Consider the following 18,063-nt stretch of genomic DNA (forward strand, 5'->3'; position numbering starts at 1 on the left):
TTTAAATTTTTTTAAAGTTATCTTTCATAATTTTGGAACGTGGCTGCATTTGGAGACGTGTAATCTTGTGTATTGTTTAGGGGAAGGATTGATAATTGATTCGATTTGAGGTAATGATTAGTAGACCCTTTTTTGAAGATTCCTTCTTGAGGCTTTTTCCCCTGAGCAGTATCTTTATATGTTATGTGCCCGTGAACTATTTAAAGCAAGCATATTATTCACCTACGAGTTAGTTACAAAGCACTGACCTTTTTATATATATATATATGTGTGTGTGTGTGTGTGTGTGTGTATATATATATATATATATATATATCATCTGTCAAAAAAAATGCTTATTAACTTTATTAAGTTGTTTCTCTAGAAATGCTTCATCTTTCTTAGCATTCATAGTAATTACTATAGCAAAGCAGTCAACTAATCTGACAGCTGACTCAACATGGGAAACATAAAATACCGTTTTTCTTGCCTGGCACGTTTACTAGTATAAAGGAAGAAAAGTGCTAAGAACTTGAACTTTTATTATTTTTTAGCCTCTTATTTTTGAGATAATTTTAGATTTACAGAAGAGTTGCAAAAAAAGTACAGAGTTTTTTATATACTATATTAATCTTCCCTATACGTTAAAGTCTTACATACCCGTAGAACATTTACAAAACTAAGAATTAGCCTTGGTACAATGCTGTTAACTAAAGTTGAACATTAGTTTTGACCATTTGTTTTTAGTGGAACACGATTTAAAGAGTAGTTCTTGAGACCTATCCTAATATTTTGGTAGTAATTAAAGCCAGTAATTATGAGCCATTAAAAATATAAATTGAAATCAACCTATCATAGACATCTATAGGTCAATGTTGTAACTTCTTGCTGTAACCATATACTGGCAAAGTACTGCAATGATCTATTTTATTAAAATTTATATTTTATGCCAGAGATTTTAATCCTTACTAAGTAAAACTTGTTGTGTTTGGTTTTCTTTAGACAGTTCAACCATCTAAGGGTGAAGAGAACCTTAAAGAGTTCTTGGAAATATTTTAAGGTGACTTTTGGTTATTGCCTTACCACCCCTTGCTTTAAAAAAAAACAAATCGGTCATTGCCCAGCCCAAAAATGCATGTCATACAACTACCCATATTAAGTAAATTCACTTAAAAGCTTAAAAGTGGGAATTGCCTGGTGGTCCAATGGTTAGGGCTCCGTGCTTCCACTGCAAGGGTTCGGAGGGTCGGGGAGGGGGAGGGAAGCTTAGAAGCTCACTTATGAGGTCTGTAACCTTTTATTTTTTTTTTAATGCCCAGGTACTTTTAAGTTATCTATTAGAACGTTAATGGGTTTTTGGTTTGTTTCATTGCAAATTATTTTGACCTGGCATTCATATTTGATATTTATTTTTGCCTATGTTATAATTCCATAGCCTCAATTCTGGAATGAAAGCTAAGTCCCTCTTGTTTTTAAATTTTGTTAATAGGTGTTTCCTTTATTTCTTTTGTTTGCTGGGTAGGTGGCAAGTTGGTTTTTTACCTGATTGCTTCTTTACTTCCCGAGTACAACTTAAACTCATCTGGAGTTGTTGCATGACTTGCTTATTTTATTTAAGTGTAGATAGATACCTGCTGCTTTAAACATTTGGCATTATCTCTAAAATACTGGACTTGCAAGGGTTTTTTTGTGGTTTTTTTTTTTGCATAGTTGTTTGATTTTAAGTTTTTATATAATTCTTAGTTGTGAAGAATTCCTTGAAAAACAGTTTTTCTAGAGCATGTTTTTGTTAAATGCTAATTAATGCCTTTTCTTAGTTTTCCAATTTAGTAGGCCACGTTTAATGTCTACTGAAGTGAAATAAAACTTCCAGCCTTAAACATTTTTATGTTGCTTAAAGATTATGTGTCAAAATAATTTTATTTGTTAATCCTTTTTGACTAAGCAGATACAGTGTTCAAGTGATTGAGTCCTTAAATTATCTTTTTTAAGACTGTTAATAGAAGTAAGATTACTGATTAAGCCTGGGAGAGGGTAGTCTCCCTGAACCTGTAGTACTTTCCCCTCCTCCAAAAATGAGACTAGTTGAGTATATTAATGTTTTTGAAAACACTATGATCCTTTTCTTCATATTGCTCATTTCAGTTTATAGTTCCATATTTATTAATTATTTATATGATTAATTTGTTAATGTTCGTATACTCTTATAGACCACATACAACCTTGACTGTGTTTTGGCCAACAATTATGTCCCCGTTTTCTAGTACAGTACTTGGCATGTTGGTTGGCTCATGTAAATATAAAGACGTAGCACTTGTTATGGCCCTGTCACTGTTCTAAGGAGTTTTATGAATATGAACTTAATCCTCATGACAACCCTGTGAGGTAGGTTCTCTTATTACAGTCAAGGAAGCTGATTTATGGCACAAGTAACTTGCCCAGCGGCAAAACTAGTGAGTTGTGGAGGAGAGATTTCAAACTCAGGCACCTGGCTTTCTGTTCTGTGCTCTTAACTATTATTTTATGCTGCTTGTGTCTGTCAGTTGAATTAGTGGGTTCCATAAAACATTGGCACATAGCATGGAAAACTAGTAACACTGTGTTTAGTTACCAGGAACAAATTTTACTTTCATATGTTTTGTTAGAAAATAAATTTATAAAATAAAGTATGTAGTCCTTTTGTACGGTTTTGGTTATAATAATAGCTGGATTATAAACTTATCATTTATGTTTTGACAACTCTTATGGTCTCTAGTTTCTCTAAACAGCTTCCAAAGAAATCTCAGAATCCTCAGTTCAAAAAAGTTTCCATTGCCATTTTGATAGTGATATATCTGGTATATAGCTTGTAGATAGGAATTCGTATCTGTGTGTTGGATAAAATGTGTAATGAAACAGCATCAAACTTATCTTTGTTTTCCCCATTAATATGAGAGCTGCTTAAAGCAATCTTATGTCTGGAGCATAAGATATGCAGAGGAAGGACAGATAAGATTGTAAACATGGGGATAAATAGCAAAGGATCATTTGAATTGTTGGCTTTCATCTTGTAGACGAGGCCACTGGTTATCAAAATACCACTTCTAGACCAGAGGTGTCAGCATCTTGAAATATGTTAAAAATGCAAATTCTTGGTCCCCAACCTGTCAGACCTACTAAATCAGAAACTCTGGAGTGATACCCAAAAGTTTGCGGAAGAATTTCCATTTTATTCTGTTGTACGATAAGTTTGGAAAACGCTAGCAGCGTGGAAATCTAATTAGGCTTGCTTTTTTTTTTTCTTTTTATCAACTTAATTTCTTTTAAGTTAACTTTTTGTTTCAGAACAGTTTTGGATTTAAAGAAAAGTTGTGAAGATAGTACAGAGTTCCCATATATTCCACCCCCATTTTCCCCTATTTTTAATACATTGCATTAGTATGGTACATTTGTTACAACTAATGAACTCATATTGATACATTATTATTAACAAAGCCCATACTTTATTCAGATTTCCTTAGTTTTTTACCTAATGTCTTTTTTCTGTTCCAGGACACCACATTTCATTTAGTCATCATGTGTCTGTCCTTGGTGTCTTCTTGATTTTGACAGTTTCTCAGACTCTCTTCAAAACCCTTAACAATTTTGAGAAGTACTGGTCAGGTATTTTGTAGAATGTCTCCCAATTGGGATTTGTCTGGTGTTTTTCTTAGGATTAAATTTATGTGTTTTGAGAAAGAAAACCACAGGGGTAAAGTGCCATTCTCATTAGTGGTGTCAAGGGTACGTACTGTCAACATGGCTTACCGTTTTGATCTCCTGGCCAAGGTAGTGTTTGTCAATTTTTTAACTGTAAAGTTACTCTTTGTCCTGTCTTCTATCATTTAGTTCCTTCTGTGTGCAGCCCACACTTAAGAAGGGCTGGGGAGCTATGTTCCACCTCTGAAGGGTGGAGTATCTATGTAAGTTATTTAGAATTTTTATGTGTGGAAGATTTGTTTCTTCTCCTGATTTATTTATTTATGTATTTATACCAGTGTAGACTCGTTTTTATACTTTGAATTATAATCCAGTGTTACTTTGTTTCCCAGATTGTCCCAGCTTTGGTTATTGTAGCCTTTCAGTTGGCTGTGTGTCCCTTTGTCATATCCTTGGCCTGTCATTGTGGGTTTACTTTTGGTTTTGTTTTGGTGGTGGTCTTTAGCACTTTCTTACCTTCTGGCACTTCAGCATGCTCCAGTCAGTCATTTCTCCAAAGATTCTACGTTCTTTTTATTGGAAAATGGTATTAGAAACCAATATCTGGATATTAGGTGTACTCATTGCTGACTTATCTTTGTGTCTAGGTACACTCAAGCTGATAGCAAGGAAATATATGTGTGTATGCTAACCTGTCTATACACATATCTATAAATATTTCTATAAGTAACTATTTGTGTCTATAGTAAGGTGAACGTGAGTTCATACTTAGTTCTCCAACGCTAGTCCATTACCACACAGATCACTGCAGCGTCCACCCCTAGCTTATGTGTAACTTCCCACTCCTACAGTAAATACCTGGCTTCTGTCATCCACTATCCATTTACTTGTTCAGTTTCAGTTTACATGTACAGCAGTATCAGAATTTTTAACCTAATCTCCCATAGGAAACAGATTTATCAACTGGAGTAGTGCTTAGGTAGTTTTTTGCCTGTAGTCTTACGTTTCTAGACTCCTACAGTCTCAGAGTTAGCTGAGCACCTTTTCCCCCTCACTTCTTTCTTTGAGGTTTTTTCATATATTTGTAATAAGGCTTGTACTTTATTTTAGAAAGATCATTGTAGGGAATTCCCTGGCAGTGGTTAGGGCTCCACACTTCCACTGCACAGGGCCCAATTTTGATCACTGATCAGGGAAGTAGGATCCCCAGGCCACACGGCACAGCCAAAAATAAATAAAAATAAAATTATCATTATAATGAAAGGTGCAATTAGAAGTGTTTTAAAGAGAAAGACCCTTTAGGACGAGGGCATGAAATACACCAGAAGCAGTAGGAAGAGAAGAGGCTAAATTAGGAGATTTATCTTGAACTCAAAGGAATTAGGGATTAGAGGGTGAAATTTCAAGGATAACTCCTACATTTTGAAACAGAAGGAGCACCTAAACAAGATAGGGAATTTTGGAAGAAGTGATTTTTTTACAGAGGACTCTGAGTCCAAGGAATCTATAATGCCCAGGTAAAGTAGTCCAAGCTATTGGTAAGTTCTGACGCTTACAGCGAGGCCATGTCTGGCTCTCAGAATTTGGAAGTCATAAGTAAATAGGCGGTAATGTAAATATACCATTTAGCTAACTTTGAGAATACAAAGTTGATACTGTTCTGAACTTTTGAGAACATCTTGCTTTAATCCAAAAGCAGTGACAATTCCTGTCCTTTGTATCATGCAGGAGTACACAGGCATTGAGATAAGTAAGCCTGAAAAAGGAGTGTTGAGGCTTACATCCTGAATATGCAGCGTGTGCCACCTAAACCACCTGTAATGGGTCCCCTAGATGAAAGAAAAGTTCTTTACCAGAAGAATGCGGAAGGAAGGCTGGGTGGATGAAAAACAACATAAATTCACCACAGACCCTTGATTCTGTCAGTATGATCATTAAACAATTTTAGTGTTGGGCATAATATATTCTTATGGTGGAGGGAAATGTAAAGATTATTTGTTAGAAATAAAATCCACAAATTTTAAATGATGCAATAGGCTTATTAGAATTGATGGGTTCCTTATAATTACAATTGTTTGTAAAACTTTAAAAGGCTTCCTAATTATGAAAGCTGGATTCCGGTAACAGACTGATCCCAGACTGGCCTGAAACCAGGTTGGACTGTTTTTGTTACCTTAATGATTCCTTCCAGCCCCACCCTCCCTTGCCCATAATGCTACTTAAATTATCATCATAAAAAGGCTGAGTTGGACACAAAGGAGGGGAATGAGTTTAAGGAAGCAGAAAGCCAATGTCAGGATGATGAAAATCAGAATTGAAAGATATTTAGTTAGGTGGAATTCTTGTCCCATTTAAGTAGGTGTATAGTAATAGGGCTTTATAATTCACTTGATCAGATTAAAATACTTCATAAATTGTTTGTGATTTAGGCTTAGGAATTTAGGAAGTACTAGTTACAAGTAATTCAGAACTGTAGACATAATGATAACTAATCTTTTATTCAATAGCTTGGCAATTCAAGTGTGCTAAGCACTTTGCTAAGTGCTTTTGATAGCTTTTCATTTTATCTTCAGAATACCCCCATGATTATATATTATTATCCATATTTTATGGATAGAGAAACAGAGGCAAAGGAAGCTACATAACTTGCCTCAGGTCACAATAGGTAGCAGATGGCAAAACTGGATTTTAAAATGAGGGCCTTCAACTTCAAAATCCTGTTTAAACTCTCCACCATGACACTAAAGACATCTGAGTCACCATGCAAAACCTAAAATTGGAACTGCTATTTCTTTATTAATGTTTAGTCTTTTCTTCCTTAGTATCAAGTGAGTGAATTATCGTGAAAAGATAATGTGCTTTTAACTTTTGCAGTAGTTAATTGAGCCATTGACTTTCTTGATAAGGACCTCTATAGGGCTGATGGGCTATTGACAAGAATTAGGGATGGCTTCTGCAGGACTGTAAAAGGCCCATGGCAATGAATTTGTCCTTTGCAGGCTGTTTGTTCTAAAGACTTGTGCATATAAATAACCTTGGACTTATTATCATTTGGAATCTGGAACAGTTTTCTACATCTGTATTCTTAGATGTTGATGATTGGAAGACAATGTAAATAGGCAAATAACATGTCACTGTAATGGGGTGAAAGAAGCAATGCATTAAAATTAAGTATTAGTGCATTAGGCAAACAAATTCACTCTTCAATCATGTAAAACTAGGTTTTCATTTGTGAAAAGTTAGGGAAGATGTCTCCATCAAAGTACAGGGAAAGACACTTAAACCTGAGCTCTAGAGTGTTTTAATGAATCAAGAACCACATGTAAAATTATCATGTTATAAATTATAGGACACTTCTTCCAAAGAGAGATCTGTAGCCTACATGGGTGATCTTTTTATATATTATTCTGCTTTGCCAGATAATCTTGAGGCTAGTTGAGGTTTCTAATATTTTTCTTAATATTTTTTTAATATTATTTAATATCTATTTTATTTATTTAATATCTCTTTAATCTATCTAATTATATTTAATATCTATTTAATCTATCTATTTAATTATATTTAATATCTAATATTTTTCTAATATTTTTCTTAATATTTTTTTCTCCCAAAGGAATTGTTCTGAGTTGGTAGGTATGAAATTTACAGATTTTATTAATGTTTTGGTAAGATATAAAAGTTTGTGAGCATCTTCAATCATTATATCCATCCCTTTGCTTAATTATTTCATTTCATTCAAGAAAACATTTTTAGCTACTTCGTATGTGCGGGGATAATTACCAAACACACTGGCCTCTGCTTCCAAAGAAGATTCCAGCAAGGAAAGCAAAAGGTCATCAAAAACTATGCTAAAGATCCACCTGTAAAGAGTTGCTGTGAGAGCATGTTTGGTAGATTTTATACATGGATTTTTGGAGGGGTAGACACCAGAGTGCTGAAAAAAAATGGGTAGGAGTTAACCAAATAGGAGAAGGGGGATGTGAAAAGACCTGGAGTTGAGAGATGACAATGGCCTCTTAAGAAAACTCTTGTTAGTCTGCTTAGCCCCAAAGCATTCTATCTTGCCTTCGCCCCTAAGCAAACATCTCAGCCTCGGTTTTAGGTTCCTCTAGATTCCAGTACATCGTGGTAGTTCATACAGCCATCAGAAACTCTGCTGATATTCCCCTTAAAGTGCCTTAGTCTAGGACGAATCTGACCTTTTAGCCCATGCCTAGAATCGGCAAATGTCCCCAAGGAAGTAAACAGTTGTTGCTCTCAGCAGTATTTGGAGACTTTTAGTACATTTAGTCTTCATTGCTTCCACAGCTTTTTGATATCTCTAAAAATATTGTGCATTTAATACATTTTTTTTTTTAGTAGCTGGAACTGGAGTGATTGCCTGCCAGTACCTACTATATCATTCCTGGGAGTGTGGAAGTCCCTACTGAAAATCTGTAAACAGAGTGTAGCATGGTCACATTTAGGAAGATCGTTCTGGCTGAAGTTACAATAATTGTGATACAACAGGGGAAAGGAAGTTGGGTGATTTGAAAGGAAGTTTTTACATCATTTAAGTGAAAGATATTATTGGCGTGAATTTAGAATAATCACACTTGGGATTGAAAGAAGTGGATGAATACAGACTTACTAAAAAGAGAGGAAACAGAGCAAATGACTCACTAAAGTTAAAAAGCAATGACAATACAAAAACTAAAATCCATTACAGTGTGGTAATTATTTCTCACGTTACTGTTTTACCAAACTCATTTCTGTACTTCAAAAGTCAGGATTGGAGAATTATTTTCTTGTATCTCATCTCCATATATAAACTTGAAAGTTGGAAGGTCAATTGATAGTTTTGAAATTCTGAGCTAATATGAAAAATACTAAAATAGCCCATGTATGCATCTGTAAATGAGTGTTGTTTGTATCCTCAGAACAGAAAAACTAGTAAATTACAAAGATACAAAAAGGTTTCTATTTTTGAACTTTATTGCATCCCAGAACTTTGTGTACTTTTTTCTCTTCAAAGTTAAAACAGCCTTACTGTAGTTTTTATTATGAGAGGAATATATTCCAATGTAAGAAATTAAAGCAATACAGAAAAGTACAAAGATTAAAAGTCCACCACCCCAGTGTAATAAGTACTGCTGATACTTGTGTGATATCTGTACATTCAGTTTTATCAACATATTTTTTTTCCAGCTCAACAATAACTCACGGACAACTTACCAAAAAATGAAAAATGTTTATCAGTTTATCAGCTTTATGACTATTATGCTATAAGTTAAGCAGTTTCCCATTGATGAATATTTACTTTTTTACTATGACAAAGTGTTGCAGTAAGTATCTTTGTCACAAATATTGGCATTCTTTCCAATTTTCTCTAGAATAAATTTTTAGAATTTCTTAATGTATATGCCTATATTACATTTCACATGCTTTTTATTAGTTTACTTTTATATTACTCAGTATAAGCAACATGTCTAGATTTTTTAAATGATGAAATTATTGCATTATAATAGAAATTTATTGCTTATTTAAATTTGATTTTAAAAGTCAGCAACAGGGAATTCTCTTACAGTCTAGTGGTTAGGACTCAGTGGTTTCACTGCCATGGCCTGGGTTCAACCTCTGGTCCTAGTCGGGGGAACTAAGATCCACCAAGCTGCGCTGCACAGCCAAATAAAACTGTCAGTAATAAAGCAGGCAAAACATTTGTCACTAGCAAAATATTTCTTTGCTGTTTCACAAGTATCCTTATGAGAAATAATCTCTTACTCAGGATGTGGACTGAACAGGAATAGGATATGCTTAGGGGAAAAAAGTTTTATTTTTTTTTCTTTTTGGGGGTATGATTCTTTGAGCTGGGAGATGGATAAATGGGAGTTTATTGTATGTTCTCTATGTGTAAGTTTGATGCTTAATGAGACTTGAGGTGCTGTTCTGGGTGTACAGGACTCAATCTCTTCTAGAGTGTTTTTTTGTTTGTTTTAATATATCTGATATGTAATGTGTAAGTTTAAAGTGTAAAACGTTAACTGGATACATTTATATATTGTAATATGATTGCCATTGTGGTGATAATTAGCACCTCTATCACCTTACATAGTTATCCTTTTTTTGGTAGTTGGAATAAGTTCTCTTAACAAGCCTGATGATTGTAACACGATACTATTGTCTGTACTCCCTGTACTGTGCATTATATCTCTAGAGCTTTTTTACTACTTATTGTAAATTTGTACCCTAAACAGCATTAGTCTTGTCCCCCACCCCTTAGCCCCTGCTAACCACCATCTTATTCTGTTTCTGCAAGTTTGACTTTTTAAAATTCCAAATATAAGCAATATCATACAATACTTGTTTTCTGTCTGACTTAATCTCACTTAGCAAAATGTGCTGAGGCCATCTATGTTTTCACAAATGGCAGGGTACCCTCCTTTCTTCGTGGCTGAACAATATTCCATTATACATGTACCATATTCTCTTTATTCAACCATTGACAGACACTAAGTTTTTTTCCACATCTTGGCTATTATAAATAATGCGGCCATGAATATTGGGGTACACATATTTTTTTGAGTTAGTGGTTTCATTTTCTTCTGATAAATAACCCAGAAGTGGAATTGCTGGATCATGTGGTAGTTCTATCTTTAATTTTTTGAGGAACCTCCACACCATTTTCCATAGTGGCTGCGCCAGTTTATGTTCCTACTGGTAGTGTACAAAGGGTTCCCTTTGCTCCACATTCTCACCGGTACTTCTTATCTCTTTTCTTTCTGATGATAACCATTTTAACAGGTATGAGACGATAACTCACTGTGGTTTTAACTTGCATTTCCCTGATGATTAGTGATATTGAGCATCTTTTCATATACCTGTTGGCCATCTGTATGTCTTTGGAAAAATGTCTATTAGGTCTTCTGTCCATTTTTTAATCAAATTATTTGTGTTTTTGTTTCTGACTTCTCTCTATATTTTGGATATTAACCCCTTATCATATATGTGATTTGCAAAAAGTTTCTCCCATTCTGTAGGTTGCCTTTTCATTTTGTTGTTTCTTTTGCTGTGCAAAAGCTTTTAAATTTGATGTAGTCCCATTTGTTGATTTTTTGCTTTTGTTGTTATATCCAAAGAAATCATTGCTAACACCAGTGTTGAGGAGTTTCTTCCCTATGTTTTCCTCTAAGAATTTTAAAGTATCAGGTCTTATGTTTAAATCTTTAATATATTTCAAGTTAATTTTTGTGAGTGGTGTAAGATAACGGTCCATTCTCATTGCTCTGCATGTGTTTATCCAGTTTTCCCAACACAATTTGTTGAAGAGACTATTCCTTTCCCCATTGGGTGCCCTTGACTCCCTTATCCAATATTACTTGACCATATAAGCAGAGGTTTAATTCTAGGCCCTCTAATGTGCCCCACTGGTCTATGTGTCTTTTTTTGTGCCAGTATAATACTTTTTTAAAAAATTGAAGTATAGTTCATGTACAATATTATATGTTTCAGGAGTATGACATATTGATTCACAATTTTTAAAGGTTATATTCCATTTATAGTTATAAAATATTGGCTATATTCCCTGTGTTGTTCAATATATCATTGTAGGTTATATATTTTATACAGAGTAGTTTTTAGTAGTTAATCTCCTACCCCTATTCTGCCCCTTCCCCCTCCTCACTGGTAACTACTAGTTTGTTCTGTATACCTGTGTGACTGTTTCTTTTTAGTTATGTTCACTAGTTCATTTTATTTTTATTTATTTGTTTCTTTAATTGAAAGGAACATTCTTTAAATTCTATAGAACTTTACAATTTTCAAAAGTTTCACACATGATTTCATATAATCCCATAATAACCCTTTTTTTTAAATCACCTACCCCTGTATTGCCCCCCCCTTCCCTCTCTGCACTGGTAAACACTAGTTTATTTTCTGTATCTGTGAGTCTGTTTCTTTTTTTATTTTATTCATTAATTTGTTGTATTTTTTAGTTTCCACATATAGGTGATATTATACAGTATTTGTCTTTCTCTGACTTATTTCACTTAGCATAATACCCTCCAAGACCATGCATGTTATTGCAGATGGCAAAATTTTCTTTTTTATGGCTGAGTTGTATTCCATTGTGTATATGTGTGTGTGTGTGTGTGGGTGGGTGTGTGTGTGTATCACATCATCTTCATCCATTCATCTGTTGGTGGACACTTAGGTTGCTTCCATATCTTGGCAATGGTAAATAATGCTATGAATATTGAGGTGCGTGTATCTTTTCAAATTATGGTTTTCTCTGGATATATGCCCAAGAGTGGGATTGCTGGATCATATGATGGTTGTTTTCACTTTTTAAGGAACTCCCCCATACTTTCTCCAAAATGGTTGTATGAATTTACATTCCCTCAACAGTGTACGGGGTTCCCTTTTCTCCACATCTTCATGAACATTTGTTGTGTTCTTTTTGATGATAGCGATTCTGATAGGTCTGAGGTGATATCTTACTGTGGTTTTAATTTGCATTTCTCTGATGATTAATGATGTTGAGCATCTTTTCATGTGCCTGTTGACCATCTGTATATCTTCTTTGGAAAAATGTCTCTTCAGGTCTTCTGCCCAGTTTTTAATCAGGTTGTTTGTTTTTTTGATGTTGAGTTGTATGAGTTGTTTATATGTTTTGGATCATATCATTTGCAAATATTTTCTCTCATTCACTAGGTTGCTTTTCGTTTTCTTGATGGCTTCCTTTACTGTGCAAAAGCTTTTAAGTTTAATTAGGTCCCATCTGTTTACTTTTGCTTTTATTTCCTTTGCTTTAGGAGACAGATCCAAAATAATACTGCTATAATTTATGTCAGAGAGGGTTCTGCCTATGTTTTCCTCTAGGAGTTTTATGATTTCCTGTCTTATATGTAGGCCTTTAATCCATTTTGAGTTTATCTTTGTATGTGATGTTAATGTTCTAATTTTATTCTTTTACATGTAGCCGTCCAGTTTTCCCAGCACCACTTATTGAAGAGACTGTCTTTTCTCCATTGTATATTTTTGCCTCCTTTGTCATAGATTAATTGACCATAAGTACATGGGTTTATTTCTAGGCTTTCCATCCTGTTCCACTGATCTATGTATCTGTTTTTATGCCAGTACCATATTATTTTGATTACTGTAGCTTTGTAGTACAGTCTGAAGCCAGGGAGTGTGGTTCCTCCAGCCCTGTTCTTTCTCCAGATTATTTTGGCTATTCAAGATCTTTTGTGTGTCCATAGAAACTTTAAAATTTTCTTTTCTAGTTCTGTGAAAAATGCCCATGGTATTTTGACAGGAATTACATTGAATCTGTCAATTGACTTCAGTATTATGGTCATTTTAACAATATGGATTCTTCCAATCCATGAACACGGTATATCTTTCCATCTGTTTGTGTCATCTTCAATTTTTTTCATCAGTGTCTTACAGTTTTCAAAGTATAGGTTTTTTGCCTCCTTAAGTAGATCTCTAGGTATTTTCTTTTTGATGTGATAGTAAATGGGATTGTTTCCTTAAATTCTTTTTCTGATCTTTTGTTGCTAGTGTATAGAAATGCAACAGATTTCTGTATGTTAATTTTATATCCTTCAATTTTACTGAATTCATTGATGAGCTCTAGTAGTTTTCTGGTAGCATCTTTAGGATTTTCTACGTAGAGTATCATGTCATCTGCAAACAGTGACAGTTTTACTACTTCTTTTCCAATTTGGATTCCTTTTATTTCTTTTCCTTCTCTGGCTGCTGGGGGGAGGACTTCCAAAACTCTGTTGAATAAACGTGGTGAGAGTGGGCATCCTTGTCTTATTTATGATCTTAGAGGAAATGCTTTCAGATTTTCATCATTAAGTATGATGTTACCTGTGGGCTTGTCATATATGGCCTTTATTATGTTGAGGTTTGTTCCCTTTATGTCCATTTCTGAAGAGTTTTTATCTTAAATGGATGCTTAATTTTGTAAAGCTTTTTCTGCATCTGTTGATATGGTTTTTGCCCTTCAGTTTGTTAATGTGGCATATTACATTGATTGATTTGCAGATATTGAAAAATCCCTGCATCCCTGGGATAAATCCCACTTGATCGTGGTGCATGATCCTTTTAATGTATTGTTGGATTTGGTTTGATTATTTTTTGTTGAGGATTTTTGCATCTATGTTTATCAGTGATATTGGCCTGTAATTTTCTTTTATTGTGGTGTCTGTTTTTGTTATCAGGATGATGCTGGCCTTGTAGAATGAGTTCACAAATGTTCCTCTGCAGTTTTTAGTACAGTTTGAGAAGAACAGATGCCAAGTCTTCTCTAAATGTTTGGTAGCATTCACCTGTGAAGCTTTCTGGTTTCGACTTTTGTTTTCTGATAGTTTTTATTACTGTTCCACTTTCATTGCTGGTAATTGGTCTGTTCATATTTTCTGTTTCTTCCTGGTTCAATCATGGGAGATCATACATTTCTAGGAATCTTCCATTTTCTTCTAGATTGTCCATTTTATGGGCATATAGCTGTTCATTGTAGTCTCTTATGATCCTTTGTATTTCCTTGGTGTCTCTTATAACTTTCATGTCTGATTTTATTGATTTGGCCCTCTCTTTTCTTTCTTGATGAGCCTGGCTAAAAGTTTATCAGTTTTGCTTATCTTTTCTAAAAACCAGCTCTTAGCTTCATTGATCTTTTCTATTTTTAGTTTCTATTTTACTTATTTCTGTTCTGATATTTATGATTTATTTCCTTCTACTAACTTTGGGGTTTTGTTCTTCTTTTTCTACCTCCTTTAGGCGTATGGTTATATTGTTTATTATCATACATTTTTAGTACTACAGCTTTGTAATATAGTTTGAAATCAGGAAGTATGATACCACCAGCTTGGTTCTTTTTCCTCAGAATTGCTTTTGCTATTTGGGGTCTTTTGTGGGTCCATACAGATTTGAGGATTGTTTTCTACTGTGAAGAATGCCATTGGTGTTTTGATGGGAATTGTGTTGAGTCTATAGATGGCTTTGGGTAGTATGGACATTTTGACAATGTTACTTATTCCGATCCATAAACACAGGCTGTCTTTCCATTTATTACTTTCGTTTTCAGTTTACTTCAGCAATAATCTTTCACTTCCTTGGTTAAACTTATTCCTAAGTATTTTATTGTTTTTGATGCTGTTGTGATTGGGATAGTTTTCTTTATTTCCTTTTCAGATGTTTCATTCTTAGTGTATAGAAATGTAATTGATTTCTGTATATTGATTTTTATATCCTGCAATTTTACTGAAATCATTAATTAGTTCCAACAGTTTTTTTTTTTTTTTTTTTTTTGGTTGAGTCTTTGGGATCTTCTATATATGAAATCATATCATCTGCAAATATCCACACTTAGTTCTTCATTCTCTATTTGGATGCCTTTTGTTTGTCTTGCCCAATTGCTCTATATTGAGCAATTTAGTACTTCAGTACTTTATTGAATAAGAATGGTGAAAGTGGGCATCCTTGTCTTGTTCCTGATCTTAGAGGAATAGCTTTCAATTTTTATCCATTGAGTATCATGTTAAGTGTGGGTTTGTTACATATGGCCTTTATTATGTTGTGGTATGTTCCTCTATGCCCAGTCTGCCTAGGGTTTTTTAATCATGAAGGGATGTTGTATTTTATCAAATGCTTTTCTGCATCAACTGAGATGATCATGTAATTTTTATCTTTCATTATTAATGTGATATATTACATTTATTGATTTACATGTTGAACCATCTTTGCATCAAAGGGATAAATCCCATTTGGTCATGATGTATAACCCTTTTTGTGTGTTCTTAAATTCAGTTTGCTAAGATTTTGTTGAAAAATTTGCAGCTACATTCATCAGGGATATTAGTCTATTGTTTTCTTAAAGTGTCCTTATCTGGCTTCAGAATCAGGGTAATGCTGGCCTCGTAAAATGACCTTGGAAGTATTTCCTCCTCAGTTTTTTGCAAGAGTTTGAGAAGGACTATTGTTAATTCTCTTTTGAATGTTTGGTAGAATTTGCCAATGAAGCCATCTGGTCCTGAGGTTTTCTGTGTTGGGCTGTTTTTGATTACTGATTCAATCTCTTTGCTCATTAATGGTCTGTTCAGAATTTCTGTTTGTCCTGATTCAGTCTTGGTAGTTTGTGTTTATAGAAGTTTATGCATTTCTTCTAGGTTATCTCATTGGCATATAGTTGTTCATAATAGTCTCATATGGTCTTCTGTATTTCTGTAGTATTTGTATCTCTGTAGTGTCTTTCATTTCTAATTTTGAGTCTTCTTTTTTTCTTAGTCTGGTTAAAGAGGTTTGTCAATTTTGTTTATCTTTTGAAGAGCCAGCTTTAATTTTGTTAATCTGTTTTTTTCCTCCCTGGTCTCTATTCATGTATTTCCACTTTGATCCTCCTGCTTTCTTTTTCTAGTTTCTTGAGGTGTAAAAGTTAGGGGGAGGTTTTTTTGAGATGTTTCTAAATTTCTTAATATATGAATTTATTGCTATAAACTTTCCTCTCAAAACTGCTTTTCCTTCATCCCATAAGATTTGATAGGTTGTATTTCCATTTTCATTTGTTTTAATTTTTTAATTTCCTTTTTTTTCCCTCTGACTCATTGTTTAGGAGTGTCTTGTTTACTTTCCACATATTTGTAGATTTTCCAGCTTTCCTCTTATTGTTGATTTCTAGTTTCATAGATTGTTATCTGAAAAGATAGTTGGTGTGATTTCACTATTCTTATTTGTTGAGATGTGTTGTTTTCATTTCTTCTCATATCATGATTTATACTAGATAATGTTCTGTGTGCACTTGAGAAGTATGTATATTCTGCTGCTTTTGGATATGTCTGTTAAGGTCATTTGTTATACAGTATGGTTAAATTCCAACATTTCTTACTGATTTTATGTCTGGATGATCAGTGGTCATTGCTGGCAGTGGGATATTGAAATCCTCTACTATTATTGCATTATTGTCTATCTCTCCCTTTTGATCTATTAGAATTTGCTTAATATATTTCAGTGTGCCAATGTTGGGTGTATATATATTTATGATTGTTGTATCTTCTGGATATACTGACCTTTTTATTATTATATAATGACCTTTTGTCTCATCATTTTTGGCATTAAGTCTATTTTGTCTGGCTATACCTGCTTTCTTTTGGTTTCCAGTTGCACGGAATATCCTCATCCACTCACATCATCTTCACCCTGAGCTTATGTGTATCTTTAGAGCTGAAATTATATAGTTAGGTCTTTTTAATCCATCCAGCTACTCTGTGCCTTTGATTAGTGAATTGAATTCATTTGTATTTAGAGTGATTACTGATATGTAAGGACTTACTACTGCCATCTTATCATTTGTCTTCTGGTTGTTTTGTATCTCCTTTCTTTGCTTTTCCCTCTGTTTCTGTCTACCTTTGTAAAGTGGTGATTTTCCACGGTGATTTGCTCAGTCTCCCTTTTTTTCATGTTTCATGACTACTCTAGATTTTTGCTATGTGGTTACCAAGTGTAAACGTTTTAGAGATAAAATAATCCTACAGGAAAAAGACTAAAAAAATAGTTCAAACACACGTTCTGTGTGTTGAACATGTGGTAGTACATATTCTCTATCTAATATCCTGAGTTTATTACAGTGCATACCACACAATCATTGTTCTGTTCAAATGATCAATTGTTGATTAAAGATGATAAAAACAAAATAACTTACCAATTAAAGTAAACAATAAGTTGAAAAGGTTACTATTTTTCTCTAAACCCATATTTCTAACCATACATGCTGTTTTAGCAATAAATATCTTTCTTCTGGAAAGCTGCTGGTAGAAAAAACATACAAGAGATTTATAAATTTTTGCATTTTGTCCCCTTTTGAAATGATTATAGAGTTAGATGGAACCTTAACAATCCTTACTCTTGAAGAAACTGATGCCCAAAATTATGTAGTGATTTACTCAGTTGGGACAGTAGAAAACCCAATATTGTCTCTACAAGACAATGCTTTAAGTCAAAAGTTAAAATACAGTTACTCCTCTATCCTAAAATAAAGTCTTATGTTAAGGTAATATAGTATGGTAGAAAATTAAATTCATAGATTTGCTAAAACTGTTTTCACAGAAGTCTAATTTAATCTGCTTTATAAATTTATTTATACTTCATGAGTAATATCTTTTATTGCCCTTTAAAGCTTCTTATTGTAGTTAGTGTGCCTGCCTGTGAGGCTCATTTAATTTTGATTCTCAACTCTTTTTGGCAAAGTAATTGAACGACCAAGCTTTTTGAAGCTTTCATCTCAGATTTCCCACAATTCTGAATCATTAGGCTCTGCATGAAAGTTTGCACATGCTGATATACTTCTGTTCAGTAGGAGTCAGAGTATGAAGATTTGTGGCAACTACAGTAGACCTGTGAACAACACAGATTTCAACTGCA

This window comes from Eschrichtius robustus, chromosome 11 (assembly GCF_028021215.1).
Source record: "Eschrichtius robustus isolate mEscRob2 chromosome 11, mEscRob2.pri, whole genome shotgun sequence".
Taxonomy (NCBI): Eukaryota; Metazoa; Chordata; class Mammalia; order Artiodactyla; family Eschrichtiidae; genus Eschrichtius; species Eschrichtius robustus.